Source organism: Symphalangus syndactylus, chromosome 7 (assembly GCF_028878055.3).
Source record: "Symphalangus syndactylus isolate Jambi chromosome 7, NHGRI_mSymSyn1-v2.1_pri, whole genome shotgun sequence".
Classification (NCBI taxonomy): Eukaryota; Metazoa; Chordata; class Mammalia; order Primates; family Hylobatidae; genus Symphalangus; species Symphalangus syndactylus.
Genome location: NC_072429.2, coordinates 85,006,551 through 85,022,142, shown reverse-complemented (window position 1 = coordinate 85,022,142; position 15,592 = coordinate 85,006,551). Strand labels below are relative to the sequence as shown.

At 38.1% G+C, this 15,592-nt stretch overlaps 1 protein-coding gene across 9 annotated transcripts in view; it reads right to left on the bottom strand.

Moving 5' to 3' along the window:
• WWP1 (WW domain containing E3 ubiquitin protein ligase 1) overlaps positions 1-15,592 on the bottom strand; it is a 122,521-nt gene that overhangs the window by 96,100 nt on the left and 10,829 nt on the right. For 4 of the 9 annotated variants that reach the window (XM_063643377.1, XM_063643380.1, XM_063643376.1 and 1 more), the window contains exon 2: positions 12,758-12,823. The exons of the other annotated variants lie outside the window; for them this stretch is intronic. The gene's annotated coding sequence lies outside the window, so the exon portion shown is untranslated. The remainder of the gene's footprint in view (positions 1-12,757; positions 12,824-15,592) is intronic. 9 annotated transcript variants of the gene reach the window in all.

The window sequence follows — 15,592 nt, the reverse complement described above, 5'->3', positions numbered from 1 at the left end:
TATCCTGATGGTTTCAGTGATGAGAATTGCATTTTGGAAAAATAACTTCGGAAGCTGTGGGGGTTAGATTTAAGATAGTGAGCTTATCTGAACTAGAGCACTGGCACTATGAAAGAAAAAACCCAGGATACATATAAGGTCTTTGACCAGATAACTACAGGATGGCTGAGGGTTACAAAAAAACAAGAATCTGAAAAACTAAAATTTCCCACTTCATTGTCTGAGTGGATGATGGTTCCCTAACCAGGATAGAGAGAAGAGTAAGATTATTTGAATTTCATTTCCAGTTCTGCCACTTAAGAGCTGTATGACCAAGTTAACTTTTCCATGGCTCATTTCCTGTAGCAGTAGAATAGGAAAAACAAAGTTATCTATCTCATGTTACAATGAGAATTAAATCAGATAATACATGTAAAACACTTAGCACTTCGAGTCTATCGCACGAAGCAATGACTCAATAAAGACGACTTACTGTTTTTATTGTGGAAGAAGGAGGTTAAATATACAAGTTTCATTTGGATATGCAGTTCAAAAGAAAATTGCTAACAACCAGGTATAATAGACAGCTAGTTAGAGAAGCATGCAGTTGAGGAAACAGCTATTAATACTGTGCTTATCACAAGCCCTCAGGGACAATAATCTGCATAATGGTATGACTTTTATCAAGTTGTCCTTGGTCCCCAGGATATGAGAAGACAGAAAAACTGTATGATCAATTTAGGTTCAGCAATTTAGAAAACAGGGTTGGCAAAAGAAAAAACAAAGTCTGAGTTTTAGGTCATAATCTATGCTCAGGGGGCATGGTCAGTAATATCTAAGATGATTATGTTAGTCCAACCCTTTGAAAATCCCATAGACTTGTATAAAGGTTCACTATTATTCAACTGCAAAGAACAGAAAAGAGTCCTGAATGTAGATAATAAACGACATTTCCAGTACTCTTAGGTTATAGATCTATCAAATCCTCATTTAGAAGGCATATCTTAATTGCCTGCTTACTTCAAAATGTCTTTAAGTCAGAAGTAAAATTGTGAAAGAAAGAAAGAAAGAGAAAGAAATCCAATTAGAATAGATCTGATTCATTCTGCACACTCCGCAGTGTTAAGACTTTGAAAAGTCAAATAAACGCTGTCACATATCTATGTGCCTGGATCAATTAACAAACATACTTATTGGCTGCCTAGTTTATAAAGTGGGTATGGCAAGGATACAGAAATGGTAGAAGACAAAGTCCTGGCTTCAATACTGAGTCTAATTTTGAAGACAACGCTAATACACACGAAAAAAACTCAGTAACAAGATAGGATGATATGTAACAGAGCAGTTTAGTCCAATAAATGTGGAAGCTAAAAGGTTAGAAAGCCTGCACTTAGGCAAAGCTATTTTATCAAGCACAAAATTTAAAACTCAATGAATGTGGCAAAGATAAAAATGGATGAACCATGCAGTCTTCCCCCCTGAATATAGCTAAGATTCAGCAACTCCAAAGCATAAAACAAATATTTCATTAAAATGTAAACTACAAAATAGAGGATTTAATTTTAAATTAAATTATATATACAAATATAGTAATATTACTTCTACATATAAATACTGTTGGTCATTTCAATGAATTTATAAAACGAAACAGTAAACAGGAGGGTGACCAACTCGTCCCAGTTTGCTCAGGAACATCAGGTTTTAATCTTGCATCTTGGGAAACCTCTCAGTTCTGGCCAAACTGGGATTTTTGATAATCCTAGTGAACAGTGTAATGGCTCTAACTGCCTAGACAGCTCTTTTGATGTACCTCAAAGAAACTTTTCTAGTGGAATCGTTATAAAAGTATAATTCTGTTAGATTTTTCATTTCCATGTGACCTGCAAATTCAGAAAGGAAAAACCAATTTGATAGGAACTACTCATCACTAACGCTCAAAATCATATCACTGGGACTACATATCAAGAGAAGGGAAGAGGGAAGAGTAAGAGGCTTTCTCAATACCCAGGGTCTTTTAGCCCTCCGAATCATTTACTTTTAACAGACTCTCTGTCCGTATCATCACCACTGATCTCTCTAATCAAAGGCATTTCCAACTAGTGTTACTGTTCTTCACTGGCCCATGCCATCATCCATCATCCCCATGCCATCATACCCCAAGCCATCACAGCCTCTGCATCTATGCCAACAACTCACCTGTCCTGTATCTTGCTGATCTCCATTCCATTCACTAGCTCATATGACCCCATCCTGGACTTGATGGGTCCTATTCTCCCCACAATCTCCCACTAGTAATCTCTACCACTGCACTCTTCCCTTAGAATTGGTCTGCTTAACTCAGGAACTACAGTCTCTCCAGCACTCTCCAGCACTCCTTCACTGTAGGAGACCTACTGGCAATGTCATTAATACTTTACATTTGCATAGCACGTCATAGTTTCAAATTTTCACATACGTTATGTCAAGAAAACAGGCTAAGTACAATCGTTTCCAATATTCCCAATGCTACGTTAATATCACTTTTCACTTCTATCTCCCATTGGGCTTTTCTTCCCAGGTTCTGTCTTTACTGTGCCTTTCTCTCTACCTTCAAATAAACTTGGTGTTCTCAATGTATACATCTAACTATTTGGGAAAGAAGCGATCTGATTTCTTTTAAAGCTTTTTATATATAAATAGAGACAGGGTCTCACTATTTGCCCAGGCTAGTCTCTAACTTCTGGCCTCAAGTGATCCTCCAACCTGTGCCTCCCGAAGTGCTGGGATTACAGGCATCAACCACTGTGACCAGCCAAAAAATTAAAGCTTTCTTCTCTGCACTTGACCTCTCCCTATAAATATCACTGATTGATCCATTTATACTCAAAACACAAGAATGCCCCTCTCCTGATAACTCACAAGTGTGCTGCGGAGTAAAACAGAATAGCACTTCTGAGCTGTACCATTCCAGTGATTTGAAGAGTACTTGGAATATCTACCAGACAAACAACAAATAAACATGGAATCTACAGGTACCTTTTAGCCTCTGACTTTAATTTAAGTGTTTATTTTAACCTAAAAATGCCTGTCTAACCACAGGATCTAATAACTTCGACTATCTTCCCTCCATCTTTCTGTATTTTTAGTCAAGTTCAAAGTTCCTTTCAGTGCACAATATATGGCCCTTTAGGAAGTATTTCTATGAGAAAAATGTATTTTTCTTCAAAAGGCCCAATTTCCTAAGTTAGTATGAATACCCAACTCTTACTATTCATTATCACCCAATTTCAGATTTTTAACCAGAGGGAGTTAATACATTAATTTTTAATTAACGTTAATACATAAATTTTTATCTGAGCCTTTTGGTTGTTTTCTCTTGCTCTCTAATTTTTACATCTTTTTTTCCAGTAACATAAATCTAGTCCTTGTTTCTTGACTTTTCTTTTTCAGATATATCTCACATCTCCCCTATCTTTTCTTTTTTTTTTTTGTTTTTTTGTTTTTTTGAGATGGAGTCTTGCTCTGTCTCCCAGGCTGGAGTGCAGTGGCGCAATCTCGGCTCACTGCAAGCTCCGCCTCCCGGGTTCACGCCATTCTCCTGCCTCAGCCTCTCCGAGTAGCTGGGACTACAGGCGCCCGCCACCGCGCCCGGCTAATTTTTTCTATTTTTAGTAGAGACGGGGTTTCACCGTGGTCTCGATCTCCTGACCTCGTGATCCGCCCGCCTCGGCCTCCCAAAGTGCTGGGATTACAAGCGTGAGCCACCGCACCCGGCCACATCTCCCCTATCATAAATGTAATCTCTTCCTATTTTTCAGCCACTTCATTTTCTTATAGAAAGTGAGTTTCTATTCAATCGTATTTTTAATTTTTAATTTTACTTTCTTTTCTTTCTTTCTTTCTTTCTTTGGAGGCAGGGTCTCACTTTTGTCGCCCAGGATAGAGTATAGTGGCATGATCTTGGCTCACTGTAGCGTCTAACTACTGGGCTCATGCTATCCTCCTGCCTGAGCCTCTCAAATAGCTGGGACTACAGGCACGCAACACCATGCCTGGTTAATTTGTTTGTTTTTTGTAGAGATGGGGTCTGTCTATGTTACCCAGGCTGGTCCAGAACTCCTTCGCTCAAGTGAGCCTCCCACCCCAGACTCCCAAAGCACTGAAATATTTTTTATTTTTAAAGATTTATTCCTCTCAAACAATTACATAGAAAAATCTTCTGCTTTACAGTACATGACCTCAAAATTTACCTCTCATTAACATGTATAACGTAAGCAAAACATATTCTTACATTAAAATGCACCATACATATCACAGTTTTGAGTTTGAAGCACCAAATCTTGATTTTTCTGTAGATTCCCTTTTTTTTTTTTTTTTTTTGAGACGGAGTCTTGCTCTGTCACCCAGGCTGGAGTGCAGTGGCGTGATCTCGGCTCACTGCAAGCTCCGCCTCCCGGGTTCACGCCATTCTCCTGCCTCAGCCTCTCCGAGTAGCTGGGACTACAGGCGCCCGCCACCACGCCCGGCTAATTTTTTGTATTTTTGGTAGAGACGGGGTTTCACCGTGGTCTCGATCTCCTGACCTCGTGATCCGCCCGCCTCGGCCTCCCAAAGTGCTGGGATTACAAGCGTGAGCCACCGCGCCCGGCCTGTAGATTCCCTTTTTAATGCTGATTTTAACCATTTCTAAGCTATATGAAAGCCTTGTTCTCAAAATTATTCTATGACCCATCTACTCTAAACTATTAGTTACATAATGAATACAAATTTATTTCTCTCCCTCAAAGCAACCAACACATAAAATTCACTTTATTTACAGAAATTCAAGTCCAATAGCTAGTGAAACTATTTAACTCAATTGTCTTTTCATTCTCATTAATTCTAATCAAGGACATTTTTGAGTACTTTAAATTCCATCTATGTCCTTGCCTTCTAAATAGCCCTGCATCACAGCAAGGCTTCAGTCACACCAGAAAATATAATCAGAGCAATTTAATGTGCTCTTCTTATCAGGGTTCTTGTCCCAGTTAATGAGAAAAGTTACAATTACATACCCAAAGCAAAACTAACTAACCACCCTTTCAAGGAAAATGTGTTTCATGTACACTACTTTTGTCATTTTAGTGACAAAGCACTAAAAATACTTCCTGGCACAGAATAAATGCCTAATAAATAAAATCAGCAAGACCACAGACAATTTTTTTTTTTTTTTTTTGAGATGGAGTCTCACTCTGTCGCCCAGGCTGAGTGTAGTGGTGCGATCTCAGCTCACTGCAACCTCCACCTCCCAGGTTCAAGTGATTCTCCTGCCTAAGCCTCCTGAGTAGCTGGGGCCACAGGTGCCCACACCCGGCTAATTTGTGTATTTTTCGTAGAGACGGGGTTTCACCATGTTGGCCAGGCTGGTCTTGAACTCCTGACCTCAAGTGATCGGCCCACCTCGGCCTCCCAAAGTGCTGAGATTACAGGAGTGAGCTACCACGCTCGGCCCATAGACATATAATTTAACCTCTTTCAGTAGGCTTTGTTAAACAAAACTTACGGGAAGCCATTGTTTTTGGACTAAGCTCCTGCACTAGGCCCCAAAAGACCAGACCAAGACAAAATGAAGCCACCCATGCTAAATGCCACATAATCAAACTAAAAGTTCAAGGAAGCAGACAAAGCAGACCAGCAGACCAGCTTCCCCTGAAAACAGATAACAGTCTGAGTCAACATAAGGAATTCCCCTCTGCTTTAATCCTTACAAAAAAGTAACCTGACATTAACCAGTCAGCTTTTTTTCTGTTGTTGTTTCCTTGTCCCCATCTCACAAAACCCAGTGTTCTGCCACTACCCAGCAGAAGTTCTCATTCTATTTTGTAGAATGGAGACTGCCCCATTCATGGATCATGAATAAAAGCCAATTAGATCTGTAATTAAATTTATGATAATTTTGTTTTTTGATACCTTCAAGGTAAGATTATATAAGCACTTTATGAATTATCGAGTACTATATAAATGCTAAATTATTAAGCATGAGAAAAACAATATTAAATAATATTAAATACGAGGAACAATTTTCAATAATGAGAGTTAAATAATGCATTTATAGAAAAATACAGATAGTCCTGCTATATTTATCTGATTTGTATCTGTTAATTCTAAACACTGAGGTGCTTCTGAGATACTAATCCCAGCTTTTTTAAAAAATAATTTCTGATGGAAATTTCTGTAAAAAGATACTACACTCGATCTTGTCCAAGCATCGAGTCTTTGAAATTAAATATACTCTCCTACTTTCTGAAGTGATATACCTACACACTGTCATCTGCTAGGATAACGCCTTCCCTCCCTTCTCCTCCCTCATTTAAACCCTCCTTTTTTGGTCATCAAACAGATTCGGGGCTCATGTACTACTTAAAAAAAACAAGAGCAACAAGAAAAAGGGAGAAAAAAATTCCTTTGATGAACTCATTTCCTAAAATAATGATGTCCAAGCTTCTTTGTCACCCACTCTTCTACCCTTGCAATTTGGTTGCTGCCCTCACCACTCTACTGAAATATTTCTGCTCCCCTTCCAAGGCCAGACAGTGGCCACCTCACACCCACTTTCTCCTGGACCTGTCTGCACCATGAGACTACAATTCAATCACTCAATAAACACTGATGTGGCTCCATTCTCTCCCTGAAAAATACTGACATAAGCCTCTAATTTAATCTTTCTAGTAAATCTATTTACCATGTGGCAAAAAAAAAAAAAAAAAGGTGATCAATAATCAAACAAACTAGGCATTAGGCATTTTAACAATTTTTTGAATGAAGTTTTTCAGTATATATAATACATATACATATACTAGGTATATTTTCAGGTGATATATTAAACAGTAGAAATATAAAAACCATATAAAATATGCTCTTTGCTCTCAGTGAGTTTAAAATTTAGTAGCAGAAACAGACACATGACTTAATTTTAAGTTCACTGACAGAAAGGGGTGTGCAGACAGTAACTACAGAAGAACAAAAGCACCTTAATATTATTTGGAGGTAAGAGGTAAAGAGCTGTCAGGAAAGAATTCTGAGAAATGGTAACAGTTGAGATGAGTTGTGGAGGACTCCAATGCAGCAGCTGCACATACAAAAGGAAAGAAGTGGAAAGGAAAGACATGCTTTCAAGACATTTTGTGCCCAGAGAGGTGAGATGACTAACATAAGCAGGTGAAAAAGTAGTTCTGTTAGGAAGGGTATGGGGAGAGAAATGTAAGAGACAAAACTATTAAGGCAGAAAGAAGCTATAGCATGAAGAATATCAGGAAAGCCATACAGAACCACTACATTTTCAGCAGCAAAGGAATATATGTCTATTTTAGAAAAACCCCTTTGACAGTGTTGTAAGGGTAGCCTGAAAGTAGTCTAGGCAGGAAATGGCCTGAAATTAGGGGAAAGAGAAGAGGAAGCAGAGGTATTGAGGAGCAGAATCTATAAGTGGTGGACTAATGAGATGCAAGGGTAAAAGAAGGAGAGACGTTAAGATGTCCCAGATTTCTGCCTAGGCCAATTACTTCTTACCATCACTACCACTACAAGTCTTATCTCCAAGCCCATAATTTCTCATCCAAACTAAGCACAGCTTGCTAAATGGTCTCCCTGCCCCACTCTTCACTCCCAACCTAGATCCATCCTCTACCCAGCAGAGTGATCCTTCTAAAGCAGGATACATCATGGTAACTCTGTTTCTAACGTTCTCTCATTTTAACTACAATAAATCCAAACTCATAAATGCCTATGTGATCTGTTGCCCCACCTCTTCCTTCTCCTCTTTATCCATTCCTGCCCGTCCTCAACCTAATTACCCTGAATGCTGTGAAGGAGACTTTGCATTCACTGCTCCATCCAACAGTCCTTTGGCTGCCCTCTCAGTCTTAGAACTCAACTTATATATGATCTCTTCAGAAAGAATTCCTGATCACCATAGGCCAACTCTAGCACCTCGCCTTACTTTATCTGTCCTAGTAATTCTCAATTACTGATGTTCATATATTTTGTCCTCTCGCTTCTATCCATACCCCCAACTCTGCCACGATAAGATCCCTGAGGACAGAGACTATCTTATTTACCATTCTATTCCTAGAACCTACGCCAGAGTCTGGCTGGGGAAAGGCCCCCAATTAATAGTTACTGACTGAGGCACAGCACAGCAAAGAGATATATTCTGGAGGCAAAGGTGTGCATGGCATCCTATGAGCAAAGCTTGAGAGTAAACTGAAAGCCAGCCATGCTGTGACAGGTACCCAGTGTACATGCACTCACTCAGGAAAGGCCTACTGCATAGGGAGCAGAACCTAGGTAACCCCAGGACTAACAGTCTGGACAGCAGACAGGAACTATGAAAAGGGGTGAGGAAAACCAAAAGAAAACTTCAAGAAAGAATTTCAAGGAGGAGGAAACAGTGACCAACCCCACCAAGGTAAGATCAGTAAAAAGAGCAAATTGTTTACTGGACAATGTGAAAGTTACGAGGCCCTTAGCAAGAGCAATTTTCATGGAAAGGTAGGACCAGAAGCCTGTGGCTTATGAAGCAAAAAAAAAAAACCAGAAACTTATTTTCAGATTATTTTGACTAACAAAGAGAAACATAAGTGTAAAAGATGTTTAGAGGATTGTTTTTTGTTGTTGTTTTTATTTTATTTTATTTTTTTGAGACAGAGTCTCACTCTGTCACCCAGGCCGGAGTGCAGTGGCGCAATCTCGGCTCACTGCAAGCTCCACCTCCTGGGTTCACGCCATTCTCCTGCCTCAGCCTCCAGAGTAGCTGGGACTACAGGCGCCCGCCACCACACCTGGCTAATTTTTTGTATTTTTAGTAGAGACGGGGTTTCACCGTGTTAGCCAGGATGGTCTCTATCTTCTGACCTCGTGATCCGCCCGCCTCCGCCTCCCAAAGTGCTGGGATTACAGGCATGAGCCACCACGCCCGGCCGAGGATTGTTTTTAATGATGAAAGAGAGTATTATTTACAGGCAAGCAGAAGCTATAGTCATTCGCTGGATGATGATCGCTAACACAAGATCCCTGAGAAGGCAGAACTGGCTGAGATTAAACACAGGTATGGACAAAAACCGCTCTTACTCTGAGATTTGAAAGAGAAAAGAATGCCTATCTTTGAAAATGTCTGGAAACGAAGTTAAGGAAATGTAACCTAATGTCTCCAATTTTCTCGGTGAAGTAGGAGACACTCTTTGGGGCACTGGGAATACAATGGTCAATGAGAATAGACAAAACTCCCTGTTTTACCAGGTATGTGACTAAGGTAAGGAATTTGAGGCAGACAGAGGAGAAACTTGGGCCCAGCTGAGTAGTGACACCAATCCCCATAGACAAAAATTTTCTTCCAGATCATTTTAATAGTTCACGGTTAGAAACAATGAAACTGTTAAGAGTTGTTTAGAGCATAGGTTCCAGAAGAGAAAGGGGCACACTCCAACTATTATCAAACTAGTCCTGGTCATTCAAATCGATTATTTATATACACTCCCTCTCTTACCTCCATTCATTAAAATTTAGGTAGAGAAAAAAAGATGATTCTCCAGAAAAAAAGTTCACTATTCACACATATTTCTAATTCATTGCCAATTGTCCCCAATCTGGCTGCATGGCAGAATCACCTGGGGACTATGTTGGGCATTCTAGGTGATTCTCATACAGATTTGGATACCAACGACTTCCCACATGTTCCTCCCACTACTCTTCTCCTTCATCTCTAATCAATCTGTCCGCTCAGGTGTCATCTCTCCAATTTTGAACTAGTTGCTATTTGTCTTCAGAGCACTCTAACCATGTTTTTTTCTCTACCTCCCCTGTTACACTGTTAAAGTCTTTATTACCAAGCTTCATCATAATTCCAGCCTCTAGCCCAATGTCTGGCCCCTACTAAATAATAAATGGGCCAGTCTTGTTGGCTCATGCCCATAATTCTAGCACCTTGGGAGGCCAAGGTGGGTGGATTAATTGAGCCCAAGAGTTCGAGACCAGCCTGGGCAACACCGTAAAATCTTGTCTCTACAAAAAAATAGAATTATATATACCCAAAATAAAGGAAATTTTAAAAAAAATTAGCTGAGTGTGGTGGTGCATTGCTGTAGTCAAGAGGCTGAGGTAGGACAATCATTTGAGCCTGGGGAGCAGTGGTGAGTTGTGATGGCACCACTGCACTCTAGCCTGGGGAACAGAGCTAGACCTTGTCTCCAATAAAAAAATAAAATAAAATAAAATAAAAAAAAAAACAAGCAAACAAAAAAAAACCTCAATAAATGTTTATTAAATGAAGATACACAGATACACAATTAATAAAACAACATATTATTATGTTAACTGCTAAGACAACAATAAAAGATGGCTAGAGTGGTTAGGTTAAGAAAATACCTATATAGCACAGAACTGAAATTTTACATTAAAATATCATTAAGAAAACACAATGCAAGTGGGACAATACCCACCTACATCCTCTCCCATCTCTGCCCTAATTCTAAGATTCAAGTCCATGCTCACCTCACCAATATTTCATCTCCACAGTCCAAAACAAATGCTCAATAGAAAAATGTCCAATACAAAAGTAAAGGATCTAAAATGCTAGTTTGACTTATTAAATACTCAAAGAAACAAAAGAATATAAGAGAGAAGCTTATTACACTTGGATACTCCCCGACCTTAATTAAACATTCGAAACACTTTATAAGTCATATGCTAATCTCCAAACTATCAAACATTAGACCCCAAAAGTTTAAGGAAAAGATGGCTTCTTGGAATACAAGACAAATTTTCCCACAGAAACATTGTGACAAATGGTGGTAGGATACCAACACCAAGCCATGAAAGCCCACTGGAACTGTAACAGCCAAATTGTTAATACTTTACAAGGAACACTATCATTCCATGGAGGTATGTCAGGGCTTCCACCAATACTTGTTTGTGTGCATATACACTGTTCCTGCAAAATCGAAGCAAAATTCCAAAATAAATTGCTGAGACTAAAAAACAGTACCTAAATCCCTTTGCATGATGCCTAACACAAAACAAATTATAGCTACTTTTATCCAGAATCCCTGATATTAAACTTTTGTCATCAAAACAGATTTATTTATCTCACTGAATACTAAATTCCAAGAATGCCAGGGCAAGTCCTCACCACTGTATCCAGCTTGCCTCCCTCAAAGCTTGGCATACTGGAAGTGTTTAATATATACTTGCTACTGAAGAATACTTAGTGTCAACCAAATGCCCAAACAACTAAGTAAATACGAGCAGTAAAACCAAATGGCCTATTTATTCTAGATGCTCTTTTAAATGAACCATCATACTTTTCATACTGATTTCTTCCCCTTAAAGTTATCATCAAAATGAAAAAAAGTATTTGGCTGTTAGCAGTCATATAAAAAAAGAAAAAAGTGTAAAGACTCATGTGGAAAATATCCCTCCACGAGTCATTAGTTTAGAAAACACTGTTTTAGACAACAAACAGTTCTGTATTAAATGGCTGAGTGAGATGGGGCATCTAAACTTCACTCGGCCTCAGTTTTCTTATTAAATGAGAATTGGAACATAGAACATATTGATAATTTTTAGCTTAGAATTACTTCACTGAAAATAGTGCATATTTCATGAAAATATGAAATACACAGAAACCATCCATAATTATACCAACCTCACCATGATTTATACAATTATTTTCCTCAAATACACTTTTATAAAGTTGCAATCCTTGTACACAAATCATCTTATTTTCTACTCTCCACCCCTATTTACAGTAAAAAGCTACCCATTACAAACTAGATGGAGTCGTTGGCCAACATCAGAGAACAATTTAATTTATGCTTACAGCTGTGGAAACAACTTTGCAACAATATTCTAGAAGGCCACAAGGTGGTGATGTTGCACCATAAAAAGAATCTTTAAAAAATATTAAAATAGATTATACCAACTTCCCCAAAATGAAATTGACAGCTTTCCTCCATTGCAGGAAAGGATATCAGTTACTATGTTTACTGGAAAACATTAGAAAGAAAAGACAATGTATTCATCAAACTTAGCAGCAACTATTCCAATTTTTAACCTAAGCAGCTATGGGCCTTTAAAAGACAGACAAAAACATAGGGCTTTCTTTGGCATCATTCCTCTATTATGTCAACAAAAGATAAACCTAAATGGTATCAGTACAGTACTGAGAATGAGGTAGTTTTTTTCTTTTAATTTGCTATAATTTCTCAGTTTCTTATGCAATATTATATTTGTATATTATACCAAATACCATAGTTTTTACAGTAAAAAAAAAATATATATATACATATATATATGCGTGCATTTGATAGTTTTTCCCCTTACCCTAGTGAACATCAGAAAACAGGTTTCCCACTCCTATGCTGCATGTTTCTGAAGAAAATATAATTCAAATAACACTAAGTACATTAAAACTTGGGTTCCAAACTTACAGAATCAATATAAGTTAACATATAAAAAGAGCTGTGTATACACTTGCTAGGCAGAAAGGTAAGATGATAAAACCCAAGACCTCATATACTTAGGTGGGGCACCTGAGTGATGCAGAAAACACAGCCAGTCTTAAACACGGAACCTGAACCAGGCCTCTGACTCCAAAATATAACAACAGCAGCAAACATTTACTGGGCTCCTATTATATGTCAGTCACTTTACAAAAAGATTATCTCTAACATTATCAATTATCTATTAGAGTCATCATTATTAGTCCCATTAACAGATAAGAAAAATTAGGTTGAAGTAAATTGCCCAGGGCCATGAAACTTACGTAAGTCTGAATTTGAGGCCAGATTTCCTTGGGCTCAAAGCTAATGCTCTTTTCACCACATACGCACTGCAGAAACAAAATATAAAATAAGAAGTGCTGAGCTAACCCATGCCTTAAAATGAGAAGTTTGCTGTATCAATCTGAAGTTACTATTCTCTTATTTTATCAACTAAAGCTTACGTCAAGTGGTTTTGTGGGCTGTTAAGCTAGCCTTTGAAAATACCTTTCCTTAAGGTTAAAAGAACAATTAATCGTAAAAAGATAAGTGTGTGAAAGTATAAGCACATAAACAATGGAGTAGGTAAGCTGTTAGAGATCATGTTTAATAAATAATTTCCATGTATTCTGGGAAAGCATTCAGGACAACATGACATTCTCACTCTATGAAGATCAAACTTCAGTATAATCTCTTATTTCAAAATGACACAAACATTTCCATAAGTAATTGGTCACTTTATTCAAACTGATATTTTAATAGTATATTTGCTTAACAGACTTTTTTCCTTAAAATTCAAAAATTTTTAATATTTTGGCATTCCTGAAATACACATACTTGCTGCATTTATGAAGCAGCAGAAAGCAGAGTCATGGAGTTGAGCTGAGGATGAGAAGTGATTAAGAGAATTACTCAGAAACACAGAGCTTCTTAATGGCAGGCCAAACCCAGAACTGCTGATGAGACTAGCACTCTTCTACACTGTGCTCGTCATCAGGATATCATTACTCAAAGTTATGTTCACCTCAAAACATCTCCTGATTGTTTCTTAATACATTAAGAATTTTAATGTATCAGCATTTAAGCAGCCATGGAGATGTCCTAACTCTTCAATTCCAAAGTGCCAATTTTAAGTTTGAGAAGAGCACATTTTGGTAATGTAATGTAGAGAACAGTTTTTAAGTCGGACAGACCTACATGCAAACTTCAACTCTATTTGTGCATATTTAACCTGAGTCTCAGTTTTCCTGTCTGTTAAATGAGGTTAATAACACCAAATTAATATAGTATTGTGAGGGTTTTTTTAAAAAAAGGTGTTAATATTAACTGTGGGAAAGTGGAACTCTTTCTAGAATCAGGAATACGAAGGCGCCCAATAGTAAGTAGTTAATTTCCTAACCCCATCCCACCCTGCTCACCACCACTCTAACCACACTCTCAATTACTCTAAGGCACAGAAACTCTCAATATTTTTCTTCCGTATTTCCACAACAATATAGAGAAAAGTAGGTAAAGAAAGCCCCTCACACACCCGCAGTAAGGATTAGAAATTACCTTTAAGAACTTGAAAGGAATACAGTACTGCCACATTGTGTTATAAATACACAATTTCAAGACATTTTCAAGTTATTCACATAATAGATACACAATGTTAATTCACTATTTACAAATACTCTTCCTAAGCAGTTTAAAGCATGCCGTAAAGGATAAATTTTCATCAGATATTCCTCATTCTTAGAAGAAAGTATTAGAATCCAAAATACAGGGACACAATCTTTTATCCACAGATACAAAATGCAAAAAGCTAAAAAAAAAAGCTGAAAGTTCGTTTAGCAACAAAACCTGACCTGATGTGTGGCTATTTATTAACCTTACTTGTCCACACACAAGCATTTGCCAAACTACAGGCATTGCCCTAGACTTCACTGTGGTTTTATTTAACAGTATATGGAATGGATTACCTTTCCAAAATTCAAGAAAATTCTGAAATAGATCTGGCATCAATGAGAAGGTATTATAGAACCAGCCTAGTGAATATGTACTGAAAACTAAGTGCCAGGTTTAAGTCACACAAGAAACCCACGAATTGGGTATATTGGGTATATGATAAAACTAGGGCTTAAACTGAAGTTAACTTAAACAGTAGCACTCAGCCCATAGGTGCCAAAACTCAAATCTAGGTTTGTCTTACTTTATTTAAGGCCCGAGCTCTAAATAGCCAATACGTTAATGGAAAAATTAAATCACAAAGAAAGTTTTAAAACAAGTTACAATTACCAAAATTTTTAACCTAGAAAAATGGTATTCCCAAGTATAATATATACCTTCTGTTCAGTATTCACTTGTAAACATCGACACAATACTTCACAGGGCATAGACAAAAAGAGATGGCTATTGTTTTTCCTCGAAAGAAAGGGCTCAAAGACACAGTGAAAACAAACACAAATACAATAGGCTTCTCATGGCCAGGTGCCTTGGCTCAAGCCTGTAATCCCAGCACTCTGGAGGCCAAGGCAGGCGGATCACTTGAGGTCAGGAGATCGAGAACAGCCTGGCCAACATGGTGAAACCCCCATCTCTACAAAAATTAGCCAGCGGGTGTCAGGTACCTATAATCCCAGCTACTTGGGAGGCTGAGGCAGGAGAATTGCTTGAACCCAGGAGGCGGAGGTTGCAGTGAGCTGAGACTGTGCCACTGCACTCCAGCCTGGGCAACAGAGTGAGACTCCGTCTCAGAAGAAAAAAACAAAAACAAAACAATAGGCTCCTCAAAAAGAAATGCCAACTAATCCTTTCTACTCAAATTGAGAAAAAAAAAATCATGGGTTTGGCATATTTTTGACCACAAAATTACTAACATAGCAACCTATGTTTATTTCAACCATATTTTTAGGTTTTTCCAGGAAAAAAGATCTACTCTTCTGATGACAGGATCAGATTTTGGGTCCTGCTGGTCACAAGACTGAGGAGGGTTTGAGTGAGGTAGCCCGTAGGTTTCATCACTGTAGCCCTAAATAACAGTTAGAGATTAGCTTGAAATTTGTTTTGTTTCTTAATTCAAAATTCAAACCTTTTCTCATGACTTTCCAAATCAACGCCCTTACCCTAAGCAAAGGCTT